This window comes from Lonchura striata, chromosome 6 (genome assembly GCF_046129695.1).
Source record: "Lonchura striata isolate bLonStr1 chromosome 6, bLonStr1.mat, whole genome shotgun sequence".
NCBI lineage: Eukaryota > Metazoa > Chordata > Aves > Passeriformes > Estrildidae > Lonchura > Lonchura striata.
Genome location: NC_134608.1, coordinates 29,407,457 through 29,417,292, shown reverse-complemented (window position 1 = coordinate 29,417,292; position 9,836 = coordinate 29,407,457).

Genomic DNA, 9,836 nt, shown 5'->3' with positions numbered 1-9,836 from the left:
AATATACAATGGAAGCTATTGTAGTGAAAATGAGTAATGATACCTTGTACATTTGAAGGTAGCTTACTTGGAAAAGGTAGATATTTACATGCATTTGTCAGGTTTTGAATTTGGTGTCAAAACCTAATTAATTAATAAAGATTGAAAACAGGAGGATAGGGCAGCCAAGGTTATATTGTTATATTGTAACTAAGTAAGAAGTAGGTTATAGGGCTGATGAGACATTGTTGAAAGACTTAGAGGAAAACAATACATCCAGGAATGATACTTATTTTCAACATGGAAATAAGTGTTGTGGAAAATACACATATTACTGTGACAGTAATACTGGTGAAAGTAAAGACACAAAACTCCCCAGGGAAAAAACATTATGGCACTATATGATGTCACTTCTGAATTTCAGCTTCCTTTTTTAAATCTCCCTGAAGACTTTGTGCAAAGACAATTCAGTGAAAGTATACCATGCTTGCAAAGTCAACAATTAAAGTCAGGAATGTTTCTCTTACTGATTAAATAGAAGTCAAATGACTGCATATATTTTCCTCAGCAGGGGTTTTGATGTCACTCTGGGTACTACAGGGATGTGCTCTGGGTGTTATGCTTCAGATTTTAATTTTATTTGAACCTATTTCATATGGAGAGATGAATGTATAATGTTCTGCAGGACCCTTGGAAAACTCTGTGGTGAAGAAGGGTACAGGAAAATGCCTGAGGAAACCAGAGTCCATCTTTTCCTGCCTACAGCTAAGAGAACTATTTCCAAGGCTGTTTACAGTATTTATGTAATCCAGTTACTTTTTAGTTACTGAAAGGGAAGAATAGATAGAGAAACAACCCCCAAATATCTCTCTTAGTATCTCAAATATTACCTCTTTTTGATGATGCACCTAATCATTAGGGTGTAGTGAGAGATTCAATCCTGTCTATAGCTATCCATAATTACTCTTGTAATAGCTTCTACCCAGAACTGCCTTGAACTTGGCTCTGAGAGGTAGTGATATGTATTTCTGCCTCAGTAGGAACACAAAAGGATTACATATGCTGTTTTTGAATAAGCAACTGCAATTAAAAAGCCTTTGGAAAATAAAGTTGGCCATAACTGATGCATTTTTGAGCCTTTAGAAAGTGGTTTCAGGCTGTGAATCCAAACTGGCAAAAAAGAGCATCTAAGCTTTGAAGATGAATGGTATTTCAGAAATACCCTTGTCCTCATTTAGCCTCAACCTTCAAGAATCATCTTATGCTGAATTGGGTGATGATACACAGGAGAAATTTAATATTTTAGAGGATAGGATCAGAGAATACGCAGTGCTGACTGAGGTGACTCACTGGGGTTTTTTTTGCTGATTCTGTTCTCTGAAACATTTAACTTTCCCTGTGTATTAACATGGGAGCTGTGAAATCTGCTAGGGCAGAGCAGACAGATAAAACTTAGATATTAAACATTCATCTAACATTCGTTTTAATACATCAGGTGGAAACATGATATTTAGATTAGGCACAGTATGTGTTTTTGATATTAAAAATAAATACACCCAAAGTCAAACCCTACGTATACTAAACTTAGTATGTGGTTCATGTAGGTTGGTTTTTAAGTGCTGGAATGAGAGCATATTTTTTGTTTGACTTATTTTGCACAGACAGAATGACTGTGCAAATATTTTCTCTTTTCACCCTCTTTTATAGCTCCATAATAATCAAATAGAATTGAGAGAAACTTCTGAAAAAACAGATTTTTTTGTTGAAAGCTGATTTTGAAATATCTATATGTGTTAATTTTTGTACTGCATAGAACTCCATTTTCTAAAAAATCAGTCTTGTAATTAGATTTCCTTCTCAATTATAAATGTTGCTTTGTGACTTCCAACAGTGATTGTACTGGCTGGTAAAATGGAGCCTCCAATGTACAAAAATCTTTAAGTCACTGCTCAAGCCTAGCAGGAGTCTCCTGGCAGTACTGGAGCATTGCCTGCTTGGCTCTTCATGTCACTTCTGTCACACACCCAGTTACACGTCCACAGGTACCAACATGTCAAGCCTGTGTCTGTGGCCCAGAGTCCCAGGAGGATTTGTGAGAAATGCACAGGGAATGAGAATGTCGAGTGATGTCTGTGAGCACCTCTTTAATTTGCTATTCCCTCCCCATCTCTCTCAAATTAAAGATGAGTAGGTGATTACTCAAAAACTTTTGGATTGCAATGAGTTTTGGAGCCCACCAATCAAGACAAATGTGAATGTCTGTCAGAATAGCCTCCATTATTTTCCTTTCATTTCACTCTTAATGTGCATCTTTATTATCTTTAAGTCTTTTCTCTGTTTTTCCTATTTTTGCTGGGTTTTTGTTTAGTTCATTGCAATTTCAATCCTCTTTTTTTTTCTGTAAGATTTTAATTTTTTTTTTAATTTGAGATTTTGTTAATAGATTTTATTTTCCTTCATAATATTTTCTACCTTCTCCATTACACATTTTACTTTGTTAAAGTCCCTTTTATATTTAAAAAGCTGCTTTTATGCCTGACATAACAATTGTAGAATTCCTTGTGCTGAGTATGTCTTAAGGGGTTCTTGCATTTTGTTTTGTGTTGTTGTGCTTTGGTTCTTTGTTGTGTTTTTTGGATCACAGTCTGTTAAACCTTATGTTATTAAGTTTTCTTGTTCAGCCATCCTTGATCACATTTTGGACTACATCCTATTGTTCATTGTTTCCTACTTGGAATGGGACTCCAGTATTAAGTGTTCTAGGCTGCACCCTTTTGTCAGTAAAAATTTTAAGTGAGCATATCCAATCTATGTATATTTATTAATGTATAACTTATGTATGAGTGCTACTGTAATAACACATTCTGTACACTATAAAACCTATAAAAAATTAGAGAGTGAATGAGATAAAGATGAAACAAACACAGTTTAAAACATTTTTTTTATCTTATCTATTAATGGTGCAATGAATATTTTCTTCCTGCACCCCAGTGGATTGTCTTGTGCACCCCCTTTGCTCCTTGCAACCTACCTGGACCCCACAGTATTTACCTTTTGTAACATTCTTTTCCCTAACTCATATTTCTAGGGTACTAATTAGAAGCAGGATAATTTCTTCAGTTTTCCTTTTAGAGTCCACCTATCTCACATGTTTTTTCCCATGCTAAGTAATTAATCTCTCATGATGTCATATGCGTTGTTTTGGTAGCAGTGATACTTTCATATCCAAACGCATTCTCCCAACAGTTCCAGAACCAGGAGGTAAAGCAAGAATATATGTTAAGCTGTGATTTTCAAACCCCTTAGGTTTCTCTGCTCAAGATTATTTTTTTTTATTTGAATAATGCAGAGATAATTTTCCTAAAGGTAAGGCCTCCAGTATTTAGTTTCCATTTTATTAATAAGTGAACGCAGACTCTTACTGCTCTTTGGCTTAAGGGGGGTATGACTGCTGAAACCAGCAGTAGGGCTTTCAAGATCAGCTTGGAAAATATGGCTGAGCAAAGGAATGTCTTCATGTTGACAACTATGCCATCATATTAAAGTCATCTGAAAAAACTTCATGCCCCAAAATACTAGAATAAATGGGAGATATTTAGAAAACTTGACAACTATAGGACTGATGCTTAAAACACTGGAGTGATACTTCTAGGAAGAATTTTTTCTTTTTTGGGTTGATCAACAACTTCCTGTTTATCATTAATCAATTAACCTCATTGCTTCATGAATAGAAGCCTTACAGGAATTTTGGGAGTTCAAAATTCACTAAGAAGCATGAATATCATAGTTATATCAGACCAGACCTCTGAAGATCCAGAAAACTACTGACTTTAGGACAGAGGCAGGTTGCTAGCTAGCCCAAGACTATAATTACAGTACATATTCTATCTTCAGGCTTTGAGACCTCATTTAGTTTATATGCTTCTATATGCTCCAGGCCAACTGGAATTTTCAGAGTATATTTAGACATGATATTTTTAATATTCATACTATTATTTATTTAATCTTGAATTTATTTTATTCTTGTACAGAAATGCTTCTTCTTTCTGGTGTTATGGAAATTGACTCAGCAAAAGCATATGTCAGTTGCTTAGTTCAACAGGAATAGTCCAGTTTCTGCTGTGGTTTGAACTCTTCCAGTATCTTTTCAAGGTGACAACCTAAATTAACAATTTTGTAGGGTACACAATGATTCATAATGAATGACCAGAGTAAATATGCTAATTATATTTTTATCAAATAAATATTTCTTTATCTTTGGGTATTTATGCCTTCTATTTAACTATAAATAGTTGTTGTGTCCTTCTTATTTTGATAAGAAGGACAATTCTTCTTGGCCTTATTCCAAAGCAAATAAATTCATTGAGAGTTTAAGAATTTTGGTGCGGTATTTATGAACTTCTTAAACTTTCTTCTAAAGATTTTCCCTCAAACATATCATGTTTCAGAATTTGCTGTAGCTAATTCCCACTTTTCTTGGACTAGAGTACTTAGAACCTGCATTCTGAGTGCAAGAGTTTAATTCTTACAGCAGCCATTTATATAGCTTCCATCTGAGTTGTCGTAGGGCCCTCACTGGGAATCAGCTTGACCATGAATGACAGAAAAAGGTGCAGATGAGTCTTACAGAAGACAAAGTATTTATTTTCAGTTTCCAAAAGATTTAACAAAATTTACATTTCAGAACAGATTCTGTATTTGAGGCCTTTACTTTTAAAATGGTATCTTTTTTGAAATCATGATAGATTTTAATGGTTACTTTGAAAAATATATGTGTAGTGTGCTAAATGTAAGGTAGGCTGGAGGTGCTGCATATCTAATTCTTAGCTGCCTCTCATTCAGCAGGAGTCTAGAGAATTGGCATAGGTTGGTTCCACCTGGAGTATGTGGGATGGCTTCGAACTCTCAGCAAGTAACTACTCTTTTTTACTAGTTTTTGCTGAATCCTTTGTCTTAAGGCCATTTTATCTTATTTTGTAATGCAGTATGATATATCTGAAATATTCTTCATGTCAAGCTATGTCATGAAGACAATGCAATCCAAGGCAAGACATTTGGTGCTGGGAAACAACTGCTTATCATGAGAGCTATTCCTCTGAGGGCATCCTTGTGGCCTGGTAGTTTAAATATAATTTTGCAAAGTAGGAAATAATTTAGATTTTCCTTTTGGTAACTGCTTTTGGTTGTACTATGTGTATTATTTTTGAAAATATTTTATGGGGAAATAATTGCTTTATGAACCATTGAATTGACCTTTCTTTTCTTTTCCCTGAACATCTACTATGCTTAAGGCAATGATGAACTTTTACCAGTGAGATTTTGATGATTTCCATCTGGTACTTTCTCTGTTCTTGAATAACTGAGATTTTAGGTAGATTACCTGTTCCTTGAATATGCATTTAACCTTTCAATTTTGACCCTTTTTCCCCAGAAATTTTCCAGGGTTTTGCAATGATTCAAACCCCCATCTGCAGTGGATCATTGTAGCTAAGCATAGAATACTTCCTGCTTGTTAATTCTTTGCTGGATGAATGACAATCTATAGAAATTTTAGCTATGCCTTAACAGTATTTTAAATGGAAAATTCTGTTGCTTCTGTCTACAACTCTTACCTGTAGTACATACTGGACAACTTTATACAAAATGCTAATTGAAATTTGAATTTTAGACACCTTTGTAGCAAGCATAAATAATTTTGATGAGCCAGTAACATAACTTCCCGTGTTAAAGATGACAGTACCTCAAATAAAGTATTCCAGTATATTGGAAATCTAGTATTCTGTTCTACAATTAACTCAGAAATGTCCCATTTTCTATCGTGTTAATGAAATATTGGTAAATGCTTAGTCTTGCATAAAACAGGGCTTTTTAGCAAGAAAAATGAGGGACGCTCTGACTTATATTTTTTCTGTAGTAAGAACTTTGAATAAATAAGGGACAAAATAAGTACTGGTAGAAAATATTTCTCACTGTTATTCTATAATAGTATTTAGAAAGTAATAAAACTCTGGACATAATCCCTTTTTAGTCCACTGAAATTGTTTCCATCACCAAGCATTCTATAATGGCTTAAAATGTGGGTTTGCTATTCTCATTTTACTCGGGTTTTTTGTTGTGGTTTTCTTAGCCTGTAGGTACTTAGCTAGAGTAAGTTAATAAATGCTCTCTGAGATTTTAGAAGTCTATCAGTATTGTTAAAATGTTGCACATATATTTTATTGGTAAAATGAAAAATGTCAGTCTGCTATGGATTCTTATTAGTTGTACTGAATTATTATGGAAATTCAGGATTGGAATTAAGATTGCATTACTGAAGACAGCTCATTGTAGGATATGGATTTTGTAAATATTTGGGTGTTCTTTATAAAACACACTATGCAAATAACTATTGATAAAATCTGGTAAAAAGCCTAAACCATAGTTGCACAAAAAAGGTAGCCATATTATAGGCTCCCTGTGAAAGTAAAATTTGTGATCCAGTGGCTGACTGAAAATTCAGGAAATGGATTCCATATTACATAATCAGAAAATCTTATGTACTCATATCTGAGCAGTGGAGTGCTTCTTATTTAATGGCAGAACTGGTCTTCAGAAGCAGGATTCAATTTTTACAGAAACTGCTAATTTCCAGTGTGACTTCATCCCACTGAAGCCTAGCCTCTCAGCTGTAAATCATCACTTCCTTCTCTCCTTAGTCTGTGCAGATTAAGAAATGTTGGTCCTCCTGCTTTCACACACAGTATAAACAAATGCATGTAGAAAGGTTAAGAGAAAAGCAAGTATTTGATGCTTTCCTCTATTAAAGGGTAATTCTTTAGTGAAAATGCAATTAAAATAGACTGTTAAATTGCTGCTTTTGTTGTAATCATGAGACATCTGTCTCTGATTCTGCAAAACTAAAAAGGCAGCTGAGAAAAAATCTCGATACTCTCACCTTACTTTGCATCAGCTGGTAGATTCAGAGTCCTTTAGTTTCAAATTAAATTAATTTCTTCCTAATGTCTAATCTAAATCTACTCTCTTTAAATTTGAAGGCATACTCCACTGCCCTGTCACTCCAGGCCCTTGTAAGGAGTCCCTCTCCATTTTTCTTATAGGCTACTTCCAGGTACTGGTACAATTGTGTCACCCCAAAGCTTTCCTTTTTCTAGGCTGAGCACTCCCAATTCTCGCAGCTGTTCCTCATAGGAGAGGTGCAGAATGGATGCAAGAATCTCATCCTTTATTTGGAACTGATGTGTGGCAAATAATACTTTGGAGAGTGAGAGACTCAGAAGAACAAATTCCTCTGACTGCCACTCACCTCCACTTACACTGCCCGTGCCTAAACTTCTCAGCTTCATACCAAGATGCTTTAGCTGCATCTCTGACTCCCAGTGCCTACCCCACGATTTTACCCTTTCAGAACACACTTAAGATGTTTTAGGTTAATTATAGAAGTGCAGCAGCACATAAGTGAGTGAGAGAGACACAGAGATGATAAGAGCCTGTAATTATGTGAAGGGTTTAAATGCTGAGGAGACAAGGAATATATAAAGCATGAAACATGGGCTAGTACTAGGGTGGATGAGACATTACTAAGAAAGGGGAACACCCAGTGAAGTCTCTGGAAAAGTTTACCAGACAATGTAACTATTAAATTGGGAGACTCTTCTAGGAGAATGATTTCTCACTTGGAAGGTTCAAGACTTCAATATTTCGTGGGGAATAATTTCAGACTTGTGATGACTGCAGAACTATCTTCTCTGGCTTCTCTTGGTATGTCTGCATACACAGAAAGATTAATAATTGCACAGACATTGATAACAACACATGGCTCCTTCGTGACAGTGACTCTTTCATGACAGTGATTTTCACCATATATTACATGTTTGGCATTCTAGTCTCATCAGGACTTCTGCCTATCAACAAGACTGCTGCAATGCTGCTTATATTTCTAAAGACCATATAGCTTCAAACAGTGAGACAAAAGAGACAAAAGAAAACCTGTCAGAATGGCATTTTCTTATTCTTGAAAATGTTAAGTTTCTTTCAAAGACTACACTGGCCTGAGGCTTAAGAGAGGTAACATTTGGCTCTGTGCTAGGACAGATTTTATATGTCAACATCCATTGGATTTAGAAATAGCAGATTTTAAGTGAGAAGTTGCTGTAGAATCTGATAGGTCAGGATATACTGTATGTAGAATTGCTTGGTATATTATGAAAAAATTATTAATTTTATTGGGACATATACAGAAAAAAAATCATAAACTGAAAGGTTGAACTAAAAACTACAGAGAGGACCTGATCCTACACATTTGCAATTTCTGATCACATTGCTAAATACTGTAAATAATCGGAAGGTTTTAAGTGTTCTATCCTTTAAAGCTTTTAAAGACTCATGGCTATATTGTTAAGCTTTTGTAATTTATTTTTTTTTATTCAAAAGCTGAATAGCAGTTGTGAGGATTTCTAGGCAGTTTGTTCACATTTTTACCATGCAGAGGTAAGGACTCCTGTTCTGATTCTGGCTGCAGCCACAACAGTGTCTTGTTGGTTGAACAACACATCCAGTTTTTCCTATATGCATGTGTCCCCTATATATATGTACATGTCTCTCTATATATACAGACATACATGTATTTAATTTTTCTCCCCTATTAATAATCATACACATGAAGGCTTCATGCTCTGGTGTGCTCAGGCTGTTCTAGGGACATGCAGATCACGTCCACTGCAGATCTGTCTGCTCTCCAACACCCTGTACTGCCTGTTTCCCTGGTCTCTGGGGTCACTCCCACCAGCTAAGTCATGAGAAATGTACACAGCATGTGGGGGCCCTGGTCAGAGCTAGAGTGTTACTCTTCTAAATGACATTGCATAACATATCTCAGTAGGTTTTTGCTTCTCTGGTTTACTTGAGACTGTGATAACACTGTATTGAAGAAAGCAGAATTATTTTGGCCTATTGAATAACTTAGCTGGGCAATTTTCAAGTGGCTACAAGGAAGGAAATGATGTTTTGGAATTGCGTATGTTGTGTGGTGCCCTTTTCATTTGACCTTGCAATGTATGGGAGTGTGCTGGCGTGTGGATTGATGAGTTCTCAGGCTCACCAGGATCCTAACTGTGAATCCTGCTGGATTAGAATTGTAAAACTTGAGATAGAAGAGAAAGCAAAAATAATTAGACAGTAAACAAGAAAATCCAAACTGTTTCATAGATTTTTCAGTGAGAGCTGGCTCTGTCTCAGCTTCAGGAGAGCCTGTCTCTCCCTAGCCAGAGGGAATGTAGGATGTGTCAGAGAGGGTCTGATTGGGGAGGAATTCAATGCAGCTATCAGCAGTGGACTTCTATGTAAATACTGCAACACCTCTGAACCGAGCAACAGCTGAGATAACACTGTAAACTAATCTGTACTGCTGGCGAAGCTGGTCAATCCCTCACATTAAATGGTTTCTGTAGAAAAGATGTGCAAGGCAAAAAATAAGCACATTTAAACTATATATGGCAACTTACCATGGGGTAAAATATGCTGACTTTTTAAGATTAAGAGCAGTCTTTGGTATTTTTTTCCTTGAAAGGGTGCTCTGTGCCAGGGTATATATGCTTACAAATCCTTGCATCTGTATGAATTCTTGTATAAGCAGGCATCACTATCAACAAAGTATTTCCAAGTGTCTGTTTTGTGTGCCTGATCAATTTAGATGAACATATACTTGCTTGGGGTCTTTATCCCACCAGTATTGCTTTTGGTTGATTTTCCATCAAGGCAAAGCAAACAAAGAGCCAAAGCTTGTCCAGAGCAAAGGCACTGAATCAGTGTTTTGCTGCTTTGACCTTTTGAGGTCACTGCATTTCAAAGTCCTACACAGC